General features: G+C 48.7%; 1 protein-coding gene across 7 annotated transcripts in view; it reads right to left on the bottom strand.

Moving 5' to 3' along the window:
* Positions 1–19304, bottom strand: part of ST6GAL1 (ST6 beta-galactoside alpha-2,6-sialyltransferase 1) — a 115513-nt gene that overhangs the window by 84662 nt on the left and 11547 nt on the right. For 6 of the 7 annotated variants that reach the window (XM_039234195.1, XM_039234196.1, XM_039234198.1 and 3 more), the window contains one exon: positions 2704–2842. The gene's annotated coding sequence lies outside the window, so the exon portion shown is untranslated. Of the gene's footprint in view, positions 1–2703; positions 2843–3005; positions 3107–19304 lie in introns of those variants that run through there. The other variant, XM_039234197.1, reaches the window with a different exon arrangement.

Here is a 19304-nt window from a genome sequence, read left to right as displayed (position 1 = left end):
AGGCCCGGACAGAACCTCTTGACCAAACAGGATGTGGCCGGGCACACACTTGGCTTCCGGTAACTATCCACAAAACTGAAGTAAGTCCCTCATGTCAGAGGAAAAATCACTCACCCAAACATGGGGGACAACCAAACAGAGGCGCCTGGAGTCCAGAGGCTGAGAAGGCCTCTGCTTCCAAATGACTCAGAGACCTGGGGCCACCACCTGAGTAGGGGGACTATGCTGAAGACCTCTGTGGATGCTTCCAGCTCTGATGCTATCTTACTGGAGAATGAGGAGTCCTTGGGATCTGAAAGGAACAGTGTGGCCTTTTGTTAAGCCCCCAGCATGCAGCTGCAGCTGCTCGCATAGCCTCAGAGAGGGAATGATGTACCCCAGGGAAGGGAGCCTGCCTGTCTGTCGGAAGGAGCTGCATTGGAGAACTCTCGCCCCCGGAGGCCAGCACTTGGCTGTGAAAAGCACCCGCTAGTTCTGAGAAGCTGAGGAGCCACAACCGGGCTGAGTTCACATCTCTGCTGCCTGTGGGCTGTGAAATCTTGGGCAAGGGCTGAGTTCACATCTCTGCTGCCTATGGGCTGTGAAATCTTGGCCGAGTCTCTTTACCTCTGCACAGGAGAGACTCAATTTCCACATCTGCCTCGTGGGGATAGAAAAACCTATTACCCTGTGAGGCCGTTGCAGAACTAAATGAGATTCCTCGCAGTCAGAGCACAAAGCCTGGTGCCTAGAGCCATCACTGATCCTTCCCTGCCCTTCCTCGTACACACGTAACAGTCCTCAGAATAGCAACTGCCCCGCCGGTTTCAGAGGAAAACCAAACCTCTGATGAGGAGGGGGGTTTAATTCCAAAACACACCGGAAAAGCCCCACGCGCATGTGTGCTACGGCAGCAGATGCACGGGAAGGGGTCTGAGAAGGGTGGAGGCAGAGCTGGCCCCTGAGACCATCCACCACGTCCCCTTAGCCCGTGGCACACAAGGGCTCAGTGATCAGGACCAGGCTGGTCCCCCACCTTCCCCCTCAGCCACCGGCCACCGACAGTCACCAGCTGTGTGACCTGGCTTCTTAAAATGAGGGCCAAATGGCCTCTCCAGTCCTTTCCACCTCTCTAATTCTCTGAGCTACAATCCTACAGAGTGAACTGGGGCTTAATTGACGCTCTACCTTCTCCCTATCCCCTCCTCCAAGATACACGGGGTGGGGCTAGGGGCCCAGGGAGCCCAAAGGTTCCGAGAAAGTAGAGGGAGAAGGGCAGAGGCTGGGGCTCCATTATGCTAATTTAATTAGCTCTAATCTGCCCACAGCGGGGCTTGGAAGAAAGAGGCTTTTGTTTAAATTTTACATTTGGCAGGAAGTGCTCCTTCTCCTCCTCCCCCACTCCCCATATCCCCCTGTAGAATTTAAGAGTCAAAAGCTCTAATTTCAGTCTTGGCTCTCACATCTAGCAGTGCTGGGCCTTCCTTTTCACACTTCTTTGACCGACTCCTTGATTTTTCCAGGAAGGAAATATGCCCCAGATGTCCGTGAGTAAATGGAGAGTTTTTATCTGCCCTTATAAAAGGGTGTCAGTAATTCACAGATTTCCCAAGAAGCCAGAGCCAAGGTGTGGGGAAAGGCCAGCAGACTTCTCTCCACTGAGAAACCAAAGGTCTACCAATCACCTAAGCCCCCTCCCACGGGCAGGGAGCCTCACAACCGTCTCATGGGATAATGAGAACAGAAATCTCACTCGTTCATCCATTCCACTAATGCTTATTGAATACTACTCTCCTCAGGAACAGAAGGACAAGAATGGAAAGTGACTTGCTTCATGCCTCCCAGCCTGTCGGTGGTTGAACAAGCTAGTAATCTGAGTCTCCAAAACCAAAAAGCCCTGGCTTCTAAAACTGGCTAATTTCAGCGGGGTAAACTTTCCCACCGTGGCCAATTTCTAGCTGTCAACAATTTTTAGCAAGCAGTTTGCAAAACTCCTGAATATTTAAAAATCGGCTCTCTGAAAGCGTCCAGACTAGCAGCAAATTCTCCTGGCTCCTAATTAAGTGTTCTTTTGGCCTCACCTCTCTACCTCCACACAGGACGCGGCAATATGCCATGCGGGCTGAGGGAGTGACCTTAATGAAAATTAGCTGAAGGACTGTTAACAGGGGTAGGATTTCAGGCATGTTTCATTTTCTTCCATGTCAGTGTTTCTCTAAACACCCTATGAGCCCATATTACCTTCACAATCAGAACATATCTAGGAAATGAGTCATTTTTTAGTGAGCTTTGTGGAATGTTTTATAATAACCTCCTCATGTCATTTTTGTCATTCTGTCTCCTTTGGGGGGGGGTGAGAGGAGAGGAGAAGGGGAGAGGGAGAGAGAGAATCCTAAGAGCTCAACCTCCCTTGCAGAACAGACCAGGTGCGTCTAAGTTAAGCCATTCACCTGAATCTGGTGCAATCTTACACAGAGGATGAATTCATCCCCTCTGGAGCTCAAATTTCACCAGCAACTGAGAAAAACACAAAGCCTGAAAAATCAAAGCCTCTGTGGCCACTAAATGCCCTTGCCCCCCAGTGGGCTGAGATAGAAGCAGATGGCTTGTCCTAGAAACAACTGCTCCTTCTCCCTTGAGCCTTAGAGGAAGAGGTTTTTACCACCTCCGAAGAGGAGGCATTCTGCCCTCTCCGTCCCCAGGCTGGGATTCTAGGGGTCTTACCTCGGGGCTGGGACAGGGGCCGGCCACCTGGACTTGGGCACGCTCAAGGAGGCCAATTCATTTCAGCTGGGCTCTGGGACGTTCCTGCTGCTCTCTGGGCCGCTGGCTGTAGAGCTCTGCACAGTTGGATCTACCTCACCTACAGAGGGAAAAACACACACACACACAAAGAAAAGTTGCCGCAAAGCACCAGAAGCACGTTTGTTAATACATGCAGGAGGGGCAGCCCCCTTCCACCTCCCACTCCCAGCCCTGGTCACTCCTGACACCTCTCCGAGCCCCTTTCAGAACTACAGCCTCACCTGCAAGAGCCAGGCTCCTTCCCGGGACCCCAAACTGCCCTTCTGTTCACCCAGACCTACCCCTTCTGGGGCTGTGCAATTTCAGTGCACTATAGATTAAGCAAAGCAAACTCTACCACAGTCACATAATCCTGTGCTACTTGCTATTATTAGTAAGAAAAGCAAGAAAAAGAAAAGTACAGTTCTGGCCCCAAGCCTTGTGTTTAGATAAGGCTTATGGATACCTGACTTCAATCAGCGAACACATCCAACTTGCTCACCGCCTCCCTTTGACCTACAGTGTGTTGTTTGGAAGGCTGTAAACGTGAATTCAATTCCTAATTTATTTTGAGAGCATTTTTAACGGGAACTAAATTTTCAGGCCACGTATTAGTATAGCTGTCTGGGTGGACAGCATGTGTTTGTAAAGTAATTCTTTTTCCCCGTATCAAAGGAATGCTTGTTTAATCTAGAGACTTTAGAGAATATAATTGAGTCAGCAGAAGGAAAAAAAATTTACCTATTCCTCTCCACCCAAGGTAACTACAGATAACACACTCTTCCTCGTTTTATTCAATTATCCAGATTTTTGTACAAAGAGGCAGTGAACTAGGCATGGCTTAGTTCTGTGTCATCAGCATTCCTCTGAAGACCCATGGTAGTGGCTACGTAACTTGCCCCTGTGTGGCAACACCAGAAATGGTTCCCCACCCCCAAAGGCTGGCCATCTCCAATGGTTTTATGGTAATTACAGAGAACACTTAAAACTAAATCTTTGGGGAAATCCAAGGTTATTTCCTTAATGCCGGGTCAAAGAGTTTCCAAATGTCTCATCTTGAAATACTGCCTCCAGGATTTCTGTGCATATACGCTGCTCTCGGCCATGGAGAAGGGTGCCCATTCCTCTGCCCTTCCTTCCCCACTGCCGCCTGGCCCCTCCCTCACCTACATCCTGGCTCACCACGTGTAACCCTGACGGTGGACATGAGAGTGGAGTACCAGCTGTCTGGATTCTCACTCTTCACATTCACATTCAGCTCAGCCCAAGTAGGAGATAAGACCCACTGATTAAATGAGCTCCCCTAACCAAGGCTGGGGAGGGGGTACATGAGTAAGAACGGGAAGGAGGAAACGGTGGGAAACCCCCTGAGGGACAGAGACGAGTGGTAACACACAAGCACGGTGTCCGAGAGGAACAGACCCTGAGATGCCATGAGCAACAACAGTCATCCCATGAGACTTCAGACACTGATAGGAAGTTTCATCATCAGATGACAGTGAAGATGAAATGAGCCATTGAGGGGGTGGAAATGTCAAGGTCCCGCAAAGATTCAGGGCAGAGCAGAGCAAAGGACAGCGGCATCGGGTGACATGGAAAAATAAGAAGTCACAGCATTTGGGCACTTTGCTGCCGTCTGTTAATTAATGCCGACAAAAGAGCAGGAGCCAAAGTCTCGGTGGGGAGACTGGGCCATGCTGGGAAGAGACCTCTGCCTGCAAATGCAGCTGAGCTGGTGAGCAGCTGGGAGCCTGCTGGTAACGAGCCTTCCCCAGGGAACAGAAGCAAGGTGCTTCCAGGGCTGGTGGACTACGGGGCTGCAGACTCACCTGCCCTCTTACCAGGAGGGAGGCCCCCCTCCCCATCTCTCTCTGGCTAGCCTCTCTTACCCCGCCTTTTGCTCCAGGCCAAATCTTCACTGAGACAAGGAGAGTTCACCCAATAATCTGTCTACACAGACTTACTGGATTCCTGTGGCCCCGTGACCTAGGCAAATACCTTGAGAAGCCTCGCCTTGGGCCCCTCTCCTGCTGATCAGTCCCCCTCCCCGCCGTTCCACCCACACACCCAGCCACTGGCGATCTGCAGACTGATGGAGGAATGTGAGGCTCCATTAGTGCTATTTCAATCCTTGGCCAGATGGCTTGCAGACCTCCAGTGTCACCCAAACAGGCAACTCTTTCTTCTCCCTGTCGTCCTGCCACCCAACCCACACTCACACCTGGGCCTCCCCTGAAGGACGAAAAGAGTGGAACTCTTAGTTAAGAGCAACTCACGCATAAGGGAGCCGGATCAATCAGGTGCTTTCAAAATTGCAACTGGGATCAAAGACTACAGTCAGCTAGTGGTGGATCATAGAGCTAGAAGTGAATGGCTTGCACAAGGCCAAGTGATGGGGCTGTGGGGGCCCCATCAGAGAGGAAGCTGGTCCACAAAGAGGGCAGGGCAGAGGCCCAGGGAGAGGCAGACAGGAAATTGTGCAGGCCCAGACACAGCAGATACTCGGTGACGTGACGACTACAAAGCTCGTCTATACTTTCTGCTTTGTCTTCCTATAAGCATCCCCTGAATCCCCTCCATCAACCTCTGAAGAGCTAGGCTTAGACTGGCTCCAGCTCACTGAAGTCTTCCAGGGTCATGGCCGAGAGCAGAGGAGCTCCCCCATCATCACCCAGCGCATGGCTCTGTAGTTGGGCTTTGGCCATCCATTGTGGCTGCTCAAAAGCTTTTTGTATTTTTAACTTCCTTCCCAAGTTTACAACTAGGCTTCTGACAGAGGAGGCAACAAGATGGGCCAGTCTCAGTCTGTAAGTACATCTTGTTCTTAGCAGACACATGAGAAATAAACAATAACAGAACAGTAATAACAGGAGATTTTTCTATTCTAAGGCTTTTCTATTGAGTGGCTTATACTAACTCTATCACCCTACCAGTGGGACCCATGAGTCCCCATGTCCCTGAGCCACCTGTGCATTCCTGTGCTTCCCCAACAGTGTTAGTACATTGAATTCATGCCCCTCTGTAATCTCGGTGTCTTCTGCTCCCTGCCCTCACTCCTGCCTGTGCGGTTCCCTGACCTTACAGCCCCCCAGCAGCAACTCGGCCAAGGCCCTCAGGCAGCCCAGAAGCCTCAGAAGAGGATTCTAAGGAAGAGAGCAGAGAAATGAGAAGCTGCCTTGGCCTCACTGACTTCCCGCATGCCTTGTGCGGGCGTTTCCTTTCAGATGTCCAACTTGTGGGCGCTGATCACAGGACGGAGAGAGCCCACCAAGAACCAAAGAAGTTCATAAAATGAGCCAAGAACATACACCGTAAGAATTTCATGGCCCAGCATCCTTCAAGCAAGGACCATTACTAATGGGACTTGGTTCTGAGTCGGAGAATGGGTCAGCCTATCCCAGGGGCAGGGCTCTGGCCCCAGGTCCCCAGCTTAAATGCTCAATCGTCATCGGGCACACAGGAGCCTGGGAGTAAAAGATAACCCTGTTAACCCAGCATCCATTATTCCACATTATCTGCAAAGCAAGCGACCGAGCGACGGTTCCGATTGTTTGTATATGGAAGCTAAATTAGCTAAGAGCTTTCATTGATCAGACACATAAAACTTTCCAGGATCTGGGTCTCGACAAATTTGTTGAGCTCTGCGGTCAGATCAGAAGACACAGCACCCAAAACGCAAGATTTTCTGCTAAAATCAGAAGACTTCCTGGATTCTGCCTTCTCCTTCCCTCCCGAGCTCTTGTTTCTTCCAGATGGTTCATCTGTAGGGCTCAGACCTGACATTACAGGGATACTGTACTAGACTCAGGGTTAACCACACTATTTCTCTATTTTTTTTTAATGTTTTTAGCAACTACTACATGCCAAGCACTTAATATACTAAGTTATCCATTTATTCCTCACACAATCTTATGAGGCAAGGAGTATTTTCTCCATTTTCTTTTTTGTCTGTTTGTTTTTATTTATTTTTGAGAGAGAGACCGACAGACAGAGGGGAGCAAGGGGAGGGGCAGAGAGAGAGGGAGACACAGAATCTGAAGCAGGCTCCAGGCTCTGAGCTGGCTGTCAGCACAGAGCCCGACGCAGAGCTTGAACTCGCAAACAGTGAAATCCTGACCTGAGCCGAAATCGGCCGCTTAACCAACTGGGCCACCCAGGCAGCCCTGTTTTCACCATTTTCGGAGGCGGAAAGGGCTGAAGTAACTAGCCCGGGCCCAAAGCTGGTACGTGACCAAGCCAGATTTCCACACGCTGGCCCGCTTCCTCCAGCTCTCTCATCAAAAGCTGAAACTGAACATGAGCTGAACACTGAATACACGGGTTTCCAACAGGAAAAGAAGTTGTGTAAAGAATTTATTTTCAAAGAATCAGAAAAAGGAAGGTCCTCTGCCACTGCCATGTGAAAAACAGCAAAGAAGGGTGCCCCTGCTCATTCTTCCGACTGTTGTTAACACGTCGTCGACCACAAACAATCCCTCAGTTCCCACTGGGCCTATTTGAGCTGTCAGTCTGGATACACACGGAGACACTTGAGCCCTTCTTATAGTCAGAGTGATACACGTATGTGATTTCAGGTCCTCCCCCAGCCCTCCAGCCCCCAATCCTTGCTGCCCAAATGCAATGACTTCCAGCTCTTTTACCTAATTCTAGAGTGAGCTCAGTGTATCTAAATAGCATGCTTATATGGCATTTTCTTTCAATGCTAGATATTGTTCCTTACTTCCTACTACAATGAGTTTGAGCATGCTTTTACCACCATCCCATGTACCTCCTCTACTTCTCCTAATACAATTATACCATTTTTTTTTTATTAAGTCAACACTATAAGGTATATTATTATGACTGGATAAATGAGTGTTCACAATCAAGCTCTGTAGTGTGCTATGATCCATTTCTTTCGTGTACCTTCCTTAGTTGTTATTTCTGGAAGCCATTATTGTCTCTTGTTTATTTGCTTAATCTTCTATGTACCTATCATTAATTCAGTCCTCAGCTTTCCAGCTTCTTTTTTTTTTTTTTTTTTTCCCCCTTGAAGCTCTCCCTTCAGGAATCTTCTGTCCTCCTCCTCCAACTTGAACTGATTGCTCTCTAGGCTTAAAGGAAGACTCCATTTCTCCTGCCTTAAATACCCTCTAATCTTCTTTTTTTTTTTTTTTTTTAATTTTTTTTAATGTTTTTTATTTATTTCTAGGAGAGAGAGAGAGAGAGACAGCATGAGCGGGGGGGGGGTCAGAGAGAGGGAGTCACAGACTGAAACAGGCTCCAGGCTCTGAGCCGGCAGTCAGCACAGAGCCTGACGTGGGGCTCGAACCCACGAACCGCGAGATCATGACCTAAGCGAAAGGACGCTTAACCGACTAAGCCACCCAGGCGCCCCAAATACCCTCTAATCTTGAACACATCTAGAGTAGCTTCCTCAGAAAGGATGGATGGGAGGCAAAATAATTGAGTTTTCTCGTATCTGACAATGCCACTATTCTTCCCTCACATTTGATTAATAATTTGTCTGAATATAAATGCTCAGTAGGATATAAATCCCTCTCAGAACCTTAAAGATACAGCTCCATTCATTGCCTTCCAGCTTCTTGTGTTGCCATAAAATCAGATTTCTATTCTGATATAAAATCAGATTTCTATTCTGATATATAATTAGTTTGGGATTTTCTTCTTCTTGTGTCTTCAAGCTTTGCTTCTGGATCATGTGGGGTTTTCTTTCCCCCCACAATGATGTGCTTTAATGCATGTCTTTTTTCATTCATAGCACTAGGTACTCAAGCGAGTTTTTTCATCTAGAAGCCTATGTTCCTCAGTTCTCAGAATTTTCCTTGTATTATTTCTTTGATAACACTTCCTGTCTGTTGTCTCTGTTCTTTTTTTGTATGTCCTCCTATTCAGATTTGAACTTTTTTGAATAATCCTTTCTTATTTTTCATTCCATAGCCCTTTCTTTTTTTTTGTTTGTTTGTTTGTTTGTTTCTAGCCTTTCTCCAAGCTCTCTTCAACTTTGTATTCCAAATAGTCTACTGACTCATTGATTTCTATCCTACTCTTAACTTCCAAGAGTTCTTTCTTGGTCTCTGAATATTCCTTTTGTTCCACACTGTCTTCATTTTATTCCTGTGCTATCTTCTCTTGTGTCCTGGACACCAGTAATTAACTTTTGGTGAAGTTTGCTTCTCTTCCCCCACTGTCTCTATGTCTTGAGAGTTTCCTTTTATTGGCTTGTTGTCTGCCTCTTTTGGTTTCCGTGTTTTATGTTTTGAGCTTTTCTCAAATATCTGGTGTTCCTTAGTGGTCTTTTTAAATTTAAAAGTGAGGCACTAAAGGCACCGGAAGTCCCACTTACATAGGCAGAACTCTTACCACCAGAGGGCTGAGAGTAAGAACCCTCAATATCAATATCTACAGGCCTTTTCTCCTGGGCCTTTAAGTTTATGCAGAGAGACCCCTGTAATCTCATGACCAGGGCAAAGGAGGTCTACTCCTAGCTTGCCAGCTCTGTGGGAACCAGCAGCAGCAAAAACGTGGGGGAGGGGTAGATCACGGTTCAGTAGGTGGACTTTTATTCATTCCCTGTTTCAGGAAGGCATCTCATGAGTGCCCTACTCAGCTTGGCCTGCTGTGCCTGATCCTAATCAGGTCTTAAAACTATGCTTGTTCTTGGAAAGATCCTTAAAAGAAATTTTAGGTTACCAGGAAAAGAAAAAAACAACAACAAACCTGTTTCCACGCAGAGTTTCCAAGGCCAGACATTTAGGAAGGCATTAACAAAGGTTCACAATCACATATCAGGAATCTTTGAAGCCTGATATGTGTTGGAATTCGGAATGCTTCATGTTTTGGAAAAGTGCCACGTTCCCTAAACTACATACCGCATAATACCCACAGCAACGGCAGGCCAGCTCCTCCTAATAACGCAGATTCATGGTCCTGCAGCAAAATAAATGAGTGTGTATACTAAGCAGGTTAAATATTTATAAATAGCCTCACATTAGTCCAGACAGGTTCTGCCACCAAATGGGTTAAAAATAAAACTTGGTTTTCGCAGATGTGTGGATTTGGAAATCACAGATAAGAGACTGTTATGTGCATTTCCTATGCGCCTCCCACACACACTCCCACTCCCCCCCACACACACATGGGTCATTTTCACAGGGATGTTGTCACTCTGCGGGGCTGCCCTCTTGCAATGAGATGTGGGGGAAAAAATGAGGCAATTTGGAATAGGGGGGAGGGGGTACGGGAAGAGGCCAGGTTGAACACAGAGAGCATAGCCACTAAGGGCATAGCCACTTAGAAACTTTGAGTCCCGGCTCTGTGCTAGAAAGCTCTGTTACTCTGAAAAAGTTACTTAACCTCTCTGGGCCTCAATTTCCTCATCTATAAATCGTGGGTTATTCCAACTAATTCTGAAGTATTGTTGTGAAGATGAAGTCAGATTCACCTACTACCTATGTACTGTACTGTGCCCATTATTCCTCAGGCATTGCTCTGGGTTCTAGAAAAATAATTACAAGCAAAAGAGACAAAGTTCCTGCCCTCGTAGAAACAACTTCCTAGTGAGAAGAGACATAGTCAACAAGTAAGTGGCCGTTCTGAAGCACAAGGCAGGATAAAGGGGAGGGAGTCTTGGCGGGGGGGAAGGCTGGCACCAGATTTATTATATATGGTGGTCAGACCAGCCTTTCAAATAAGGTGACATCTGATTAGAAGCCTGAAGGAAAAGAAGGGGAACACAATGAGAGTGTATGAAGGAAGGGTGTTCCAACAAAGTAGAAGGGCAGCGCAAAGGCTCCAAGGAAAAACATGCTTTATGTTTAAGGGACATGAAGCAGGACAGAATGAAGGGGCAGAAAATTGTAGGAGTCGAAGTCTGCGAGGACCTGAGGACCAGATCATGCAGAACCCTGTCGACCCATCTAGGAACTTTGGCTCTGAGTGAAATGGGAAGCCCTGGTTGGTTTCTGAGCAGAAAATGACATGAAAGCTTTTAACATCGTCACTCTAGTTGATGTTCGGAGGAGACCACAGGAGCAAAAATGTAAGTAGGAGGCCCAGTTGGGAGGCTCTTTGAAAAATTAGAGATTTTTCAATCTGATCGGTCTTGGACCAGGGTGAATTTAGTGGATCAAACAAGTAGTCGGATTGCTTTACAAGGAGAGGTGACATGTTTTGTTGACAGCCTGGATGTAGCATGAAAAAATCTCAATCAAGAGGGACTCCACAGTTTGAAACCCCAGCAAGTGGAAGATGAAGTCGTCACCTCCTGGAGTGGGGATGGCTGTTTCAGAGGGAAAAGTTCAGTCTTGGACTTGTCATCATTGAGATGTCTATTAGACACCTCAGGAAATGTGGTGAGTAGGTGACTAAATATAGGTGTACAGCGTTTGGGAGTCAAGGTCTGAGATGGAGCTACAAATTGAGGGTTGTTGGCATATGGATGGTAGATCACCGGGGAGTAAGGAGACAGAGAGGAAGCCAAGTCCAAGGGCTGCTCCTTGGCACGCTCCAAAGTAAACGAATGAAGATGAGCCAACAAAAGAAAGTGAGGAGAAGCCAGTGACAGAGGAGGAGAACCAAAGGGTGTGATGTTCCAGAAGCCAAGAGAAAGTACTTTTTTTAAGGGAAATGGAATAATCAATCATACCAAATGCTGCTGATAAATCAAGGTAAGGACTGAGACTTGACCACTGGAACGGACAATATGGAGGTCACTGGTGAACCTGACAGGTGTGGTTTTTGTGGAGGGATGGGGGCAAAATATGGACTTGACTAGGCTTAAACGTAGCAAAGGAACTACAGGGAGCAAGTGCAGATGATCCTTTTAAGGAATAAAGAAATGAGGCAGTAGCTGGGGGGGGTAGAAGAGGTCAAGGGAAGAAGCGCATGTGCAAGATGCACGCGAGTGGGTTTCAGTGGGAGGAACAGAGCCACAGATAAACAGATGGGGTGGGAAGACGGGGAACGGTCCAGCAGAAAGAAACATTGGAAGGGGAAGGGAATATTGCTGGAGTCATGTCCTTAATTAAAGAAATAGGATGCAGCACACAAGTGGAGGGGTTGGTCTTCTATAGGAGCAGAAACAAGTCATCCTCCAGGGTCACAGGCAGAAAGAATTTACGGGCATCCATCTGGTGGGGGAAACGTGTGAAAGTTCTCTGATTGCCATTGTTTTCTCAGGTAAGTGGGAAACAAGGTTCTGACTAAGAGTCAGGATGGGAGAGAAAAGGCTGTGAACAGTCACCCAGAGAATGGCAATGGTTCTGAGCCAAGGCTGCCCACTGGAATCAACAACAGAGCTTTTTAAAAGGATACTGGTGCCCAGATCATCTCTATGAAGACTTTGATTTCATTCTTTCCGGGTGGAATTACCCAGGAAAATAAAAGCAATGCCTTTTATGATCTCCCTGAGGTAATGCTAATGGAAGCCAGAGCTGAGAATCACTGGACGAAGGGAATGGAGAAAGATGACAACACCAAAGTCCACGTAAGGATCATGGTCATGAGTTAGAGACGGACCAGTCAGGGCAGCGGTTCGCTTCTCCACTGTCACATTCAGCTGAGAGGAGCAAGCCTGGTGGGGAGAATGAGCTGGAGTTAACGAGGATTCCATGAGATCCCTGCTAAGTATCATATACCTGTAAAAGTATACATGGTAAGGGTCCAATAAATGAAAGCTGCCATGTTTATTTTTATCACCAGCTAAGTGGCATATACTATCATTGTAGCAAATATAACTTTTCTTTTTATGTCATCCTAATGATTCACCCAGTTTGTATATATCACAGGGTTTCAAGTCATTTGCAAATAACTAAAATCACAAATGTATATCCTTAAATATTGAGGTGGCCTGTGGTTCTATTTTTGTCACAATCAGCACTACACATGGGATCACTGGAATTCACAGGTCACCTCTCCCACCCAACCTCCCCGGGTCCTGATTTGATAACAGTTCTGTGCCAAAATTTTGTGAAGCCCCCTCCAGTCCACACCACTGACAGCCTGCATTTTAGGGGTTCCCTATTTGCAACTCCTGTCTGGTGATTGATCTGGCCTTCTCCCCCTGGGAAGGTCCACCCTTGATCCTAGCCCTGAGTCCGGAGAGATCTCTGTAGTGGTAAGTGCCATCTCAACACCCCCTCCCCGAGCCAAGCCTGGCTGGGTCCCTGTCTGGGTCCACCAACTGCTGGAAAAAGACTGCAGACTTTATCCTGAGACTCAACTGTGTGAACTTGAATGCCAGCAGAAGGCAGAGCCCTGTGAGCTCCCCTGCTCCCCAGTGTTCCTGCAATCAGCTCCTGACCTTCCTTATCAACGGAAATCATGCCAAATGTCAGTTGTGAACTTCCTTCTACCCTACCCGAAGTGCCCAGGCAAACCACTCCACGGGGGTCTCACCTCTTCTTCTGAACCTTCCCCAACCTGTCTTTTGCCCCCATTCATCTGTGCCCTGAATCCACATGCCAGCCTCTCCTCCTGGACCGAAGCTCCTCCGAGGAGAGGCTGGGACGCACGTAGCCTCATATCCACAGTGCCTAGCAGGGTGTCAGGCCCGTAGGGTGGCCAATACCTGAGAATAACTATGACATCAAAAACAGCTACCAATTTTCTATCACAAATCATGTGCCAGCACTAGGTTAAGCACTACACAGGGCTCACACCCATGCTATGAGATAGCACTGATTAATACCCGTTGCAGATGAGAAACTGAGGGTCAGGGGGCTCCTGGGTGGTTCAGGCTGTTAAGCGTCCGACTTCAGCTCAGGTCATGATCTTGCGGTTCGTGGGTTCGAGCCCCGTGTTGGGCTCTGTGCTGACAGCTCAGAGCCAGGAACCTGCTTTGGATTCTGTGTCTCCCTCTCTCTGCCCCTCCCCTGCTCACACTCTGTCTCTGTCTCTCAAAAATCAATAAACATCAAAAATATTTTTTTAAAAAGAAACTAAGGGTCAGAGAAGTTGAATTCTCAAGTTCACACAGTGAAGGAGTGACACATCTGGAATTAAACCCACATCCATCTGCCTGCAAAACCTGTGGGTTTTTTCTCTCCTCCCCCCCACCAGTATGATAAGGGCTTTCTGAGAAAGGTGACTCTACAGATGGTAATGAGGAAGCCAGTGAGTTGCCCCCCAGCGCTGCCCCACCCCCCACCCCCACCCTGGGGCGTCACCTGGACACTCTGGGAGACAAGGGTAGGAGTCTCCCAGGTGCAGAAGCACGTCCCTAGGAGGTGCCTTTCATCCATCCCCTGCCCACCTGATCTTTCCTTTCCTCTCCTCTCCGTTTAGAAGCCAGAATAAAATGTTCATTGTGTAGAGCAAAAAAGGAACTGCCACAAGCCCTCTGGCAGGAAGCATCTTCTCGGGATTGATTCCCAAGGCTGTCATTAACCACCCCCAGCTCAGGCCGTGGGCCAGCATCCACCCCACCCCGGCCTTGACAAAGGCTGTCCCGACACTCTGCTTGGATAAACGGAGGTCCAGCCCAGCTGCTTCTGTCAGAGCCCCCTCCCTCTCACCTGGGACAAAGGCCTGCCACCCTGGCTCTCCACCGGCTAAGAGGAGAGCGAGGCCCTAAACCTAACTCCCCCTCCCCACCGACAGGCCTCAGCTCCCACAGATCAGCCAGAGAACATTCCCTATTTCATCTTGCCGCGTGGGTCTCACTTCTAAGGCCAGAAGGGAGGGGGAAAGGACCGTGCAGGGGAGCAGAAGGGTCCAGTGCTCCCCACCCTGGGCTCCTGCACCTCGCACTGTGCTCCCAGGCCGCGACCTCACTTAGAGAGCACCCGCGCATGCTCACTGCTGGCCCAGTGCACCTGCAAGTGAGGGAGGGGCTGGGTGCCGTGCTGGGCCCGAGCGCGCTGCCAGCCAGGGGCCCGCTGCCCAACCCAGCTAACTTCGCCGAGCAGGGGGGACCGTGTATGAGATGGCATAGGCCTTCCTGTGGGTGCCAGCAGTCTGCGGGGCCCACCCTGAGCCAATGCTGAGCTCAAAGGCCCGTCTCGGCGTAGGATAGGAAGGAACTGGTCTCTTCAGCAGTAAGCTGCTCCCTAAACCCCCATCACCCTCCCCCCCACACACACAACACACGAGACGGGGCTCTCGGAAGCCCAGTGAGGGGCAAGCCGGGCCGGCCCAGACCCCAGGGCAATCCCAACACTTCCTGGAGCAAATGTAAGTTGCCTCAGCCCGCACTAGCTCCGCGCTGAGGTCTGGCTGCCGGCCACCCCGGTGCGTTGTGTGAGAGACCAATTTCTCGGAGGCCAGGGCCCTGCCTCGACCTCCTCAGCGCTCCTGAAAAGTAGAGCCCGCTCCAGAGGCCCCTGACGGCTCGGCCCCTCCTGCCCGCTTTCCAGGTCACGAGCCTCTCCGACATTCCTTCCCGCAGCCTGGCCCGTCGGGAACAGCCTCCCGGGCCCCGTATAACGCACCAAGCTGTTCGCAGCTGTCCCGACTCAACCGGGGCCCAGACCTCGCCAGCGACCAGGAAGGCAGGCAGGGGCCTTCCCTCAGCCGGCGGCGGTGGGAGAGACCCAGACCCAGGCCCGGGCTGCCTCCCTCTCCACCACGTGCCCCCAGAGCCCCCAGCTGGCTGGCTGAGTCAGGAGAGCACAGCTTCTCGCCTCCTCACCAAGTCCTTGCAAGCCTTCAGGGAGCACCGCCATGCCTGCGGGAGTCTGTACGGGCCCCTGTGGGTGCTCTAACAGGTGTCTGGAGTTCTCAGAAGGGCAAGGGGTGGGCCAGCAATAACAAACCATTCTGTGTGGCTCTGCCACACTCTGTCATCTTTTCACCTCTATGATCTAATTTGAACATAAAAGCCAATCTGAGGAGAGGCAGCCCCACAATTACCTCCTTTTATGGATTAAGTAGCCTGAGGCTACACAGCTGCCGGATGGTAGAGTCTGGGCCGCAGTTTAGGCCTTGATATTTACCTAAAACTACCTGTAAGATAGATGTATGTTTCATAAGTTTGTATGTATGTAAATATATAAAGTCGAGTTATCCAGAAAGTCTTTGCCTATCAAAATATTTTTTTTAATGTTTACTTTTGAGACCGGAGACAGAGTGCAAGTGGGGAGGGGCAGAGAGAGGGAGAGACACAGAATCCGGAGCAGACTCAGGGGCTGATGCGGGGCTCGAACCCATGAAGCGTGAGATCATGACCTGAGCCAAAGTCACATGCTCGACCGACTGAGCCACCCAGGAGTCCCTCAAAATATTTTTTATATTTACTTGTCTTTTTATAATTTATGTTTCACAAAGGTGGCCACTTCGGGTCTTCTGTGCACTACCAATCACAGCACTTTGGGAAAATCATGGGCTTTGGAGTGCAGGCAGCACACAGGGTTCAAGCCACGGTCTCACACTGCAACTTTCAGCAAATAAATCTCTCTTAGCCTCAGTTTCTTCATCTGTATGGTAGGGATAATTATACCCATTCTACAGGGTTTTTGCAACCCTAGAGACGCGGCCTGTCACACCTGGCACGCTGTGCACACTTCATGAACAGCAGCTACTCTTTCGTCCATCCTTTGTTCCCCAACCACCGCAAATTCCTCACAGCTGCCCAGACGTGGCATACCTTCGGGCCTCCAAGCCTGTGCTCCTGCCCCCGCGAGGCATGCCCTGCACCCATCCTAGACCTATCAGAACTCTGGTCATTCTTCACTGTCCAGTTCAAACTCTACCTCCTTCATGAAATCTTCCCCTCCGTCCTCTGGGCCCCACCACCCAACTGGCCATCCGGTGTACAGTGTCTCATTATGCCCAGAGTTCAGCATTCATGTAACTGACTCACCAACTTCCCCATGAAAAGACAATGTCTTATTCATCTATTGTGTCTCCCACCTGCTCTCCACACCCTGAGCATCAGTATTTAACAATACCTTTCTTAGGGGCACCTGGGTGGCTTCGTTGGTTCACACACCTGACTCTCTGATTTTGGCTCAGGTCATGATCTCATGGCTCATGAGAAGGAGCCCTGCATTGGGCTCTGCACTGACAAAAATAAATAAATAAACTTAAGGGCGCCTGGGTGGCTCAACTGGCTAAGTGTCCAACTTCAGCTCAGGTCAATGACCTCCCAGTTCACGAGCTGGAGCCCCACGTCAGGCTCTGAGCTGTCAGCACTACTTCAGGTTCTGTACCTCCCTCTCTCTCTCTCCCTCTCCCTCTCTCTCTCCCTCTCCCTCTCTCTCTCCCTACTCTGCTCACATTCCATCTCTCTCTGTGTCTCTCTCTTAAAAATAAATAAACATTTAAAAAACAGATTTTAATAGGGGCGCCTGGGTGGCTCAGTAGGTTAAGCGTCTGACTTTGGTTCAGGTCATGATCTCGGGGTTTGTGAGTCCAAGCCCCATACTGGGCTCTGTGCTGAGGGCTCAGAGCCTGGAGCCTCCTTCAGATTTGGTGTCTCCCTCTCTCTTTACCCCTCCCCCTCTCACACTCTGTGTCTCTCGTTCTCCAAAATAAACAATAAAAATTTTTTAATTTAGCAAATAAACTTAAAAAAATACCTTTCAATAGCCTAACACAAAATGATAGAGAGCTGAAAGTCACTCAAGATCCCTCCATCCAGGAAAAAAAAAAACAGATTAATACCATTCTTCACCTGTCTCTATATTTACATGTAGATAGAAGCGTGGAGGATAAAAGGCATGAAACAAGGATGGATGGAATTCCTTAATAAAATAGCTATTTTTTATTTTTAAATTTTCTTTTATTTCCATTCCACAGAAAAGTAAAATTTTTTAAATGCCAGACTTTTAATAAACCTTTTTCCACCAAAATAGATATTATTTCCCTAAAGATCCCTCCAAGTTTCAGGCACCTGAGTGGCTCAGTCTCTTGAGCGTCTGACTCTTGATTTCAGCTCAGGTCATGACCTAAGGTTCATGAGATGGAGTGCTGTGCCCCACTCTGTGCTGACAGCGAGAAGTCTGCTTGGGATTCTCTCTCCATCTCCCTCACAGAGGGGGCTACCCTGCTCACTTCCTTTCCTTTCTCTCTAAATAAATAAAGAAACAAAATAAATAAACAAAATAAAATCCTTACAAGTTAAGAAAAGAATGAGTTGAATGGTTGAAGACATGACTTTTTTTTTTAATTTTAGAGGGAGACACATATATGTGCGACTGGGGAGAGGCAGAGAGGAAGAAGGGGAGAGAGAGAGAGAGGAAGGGGGGAGGGAGGGAGGGGGAATTGCAACCTGCTCAGCCTGGAGCCCAACACGGGGCTCAACCCCACACCTCTGGGATCATGACCTGAGCTGAAACCTAGAGTCAGATGCTCAACTAAGCCACCCAGGCGCCCCAGCCATGCCTTTTTCTCTTTAGACAGTATGAGAGCGGGAAAGCTAGCACAAACACCTTCCACTTCCCTTACGTTCTTGTTACTTCTCACATTCTTGCTTAGCTTCTATTCAAATAGATTAAGAGCTCGCCAAGTGACCCTTAACCACGTCTTTCTAAGCACACTTTTGATTTGTCCTTCTCAGCATCAGGTAGGTTTTCCCTGAGAAGAGCTCCCACGGGCTATATTCTCTTTATGCCTGAAAACGACGACCTGCCTTCTCCTTGTGGAGTGATTTACGTCAGCGCAAAAAACCTTCAGTCACGCTGCCTTTCCCTCAGAACCCTGTAAATATTTCTTCTCCATGTTCTCGAGTTTTTCTTCTGCTGCTGATTGAGCCTGAGGCCAACAGAACTTTTGCTCTGGTGCACAGACAAATTGCTCCCAATATCCATTTTCCTCCTCTTCCTATCGGTTATAGAAGGCCTTCCCCAAACCTGAGTTGTTGGGTTTTGTTATTGTTGTTTTTAAGTAGGCTCCACGTCCAACATGGGACTTGAACTCACAACCCTGCGATCAAGAGTCACATGCTCTACTGACTGAGCCAGCCAGGCACCCCCGGAACCTGAGTTTTAAGAGGGTGCCCAGCCCCCAAGTTGGAGATGCTCTTCCAGCCTCCTTTGCGGCCAGGCACGTCCATGTTTTGGTCAACGGAACATGAGCAGAAGTGACATGTGTCTCTCAGCTGCCTCGGTTACCACTTTGAGGGATCACCTCTGTCAACCTTTAGGCCTCTGACTTTTGTCTGATTAATTTCCTTATCGGTTTCCCCAGCATGTACTGTGATCCTCCTCAAGCCTTCCCTCTCTAACAGTTTAGTTTTCAGTGTCTACTGTGTTCCTTTATTAACTTTCCCATAATGACGTCTGTATCCTCATGTTGCCTCAGCTCTGTCACTGCTCCCTTTTAATTCTTCTGGTCTCTGAGCTCTCCGTAGACTATTTTTCAAAACCCTTTATTTGAGTGCTCGAATGGATAGTGTCTTCAACCCAAGAGCCAAGTCCCAGCCAGAAGTAAATGAGCTTGGGAGACGGGAAGAATAGGACAAAGGTATCCCTTTTTCCATTGGGAGAGACAGAATAATCTTACTCATAGGTCATCTGTGAGTCACTCACCTTCCTGATACTCACTCTTAAAGGAACAGCTCAAGACCCACCTGTTCCAGACTCCTCCAGCCCAGATTGATT

The sequence above is a fragment of the Hyaena hyaena genome, unplaced genomic scaffold (assembly GCF_003009895.1).
Source record: "Hyaena hyaena isolate Hyena2069 unplaced genomic scaffold, ASM300989v1 scaffold_84, whole genome shotgun sequence".
Taxonomy (NCBI): domain Eukaryota; kingdom Metazoa; phylum Chordata; class Mammalia; order Carnivora; family Hyaenidae; genus Hyaena; species Hyaena hyaena.
The sequence above is the reverse complement of the archived record's forward strand: the minus strand, read 5'-3'. Positions and strand labels throughout refer to the sequence as shown.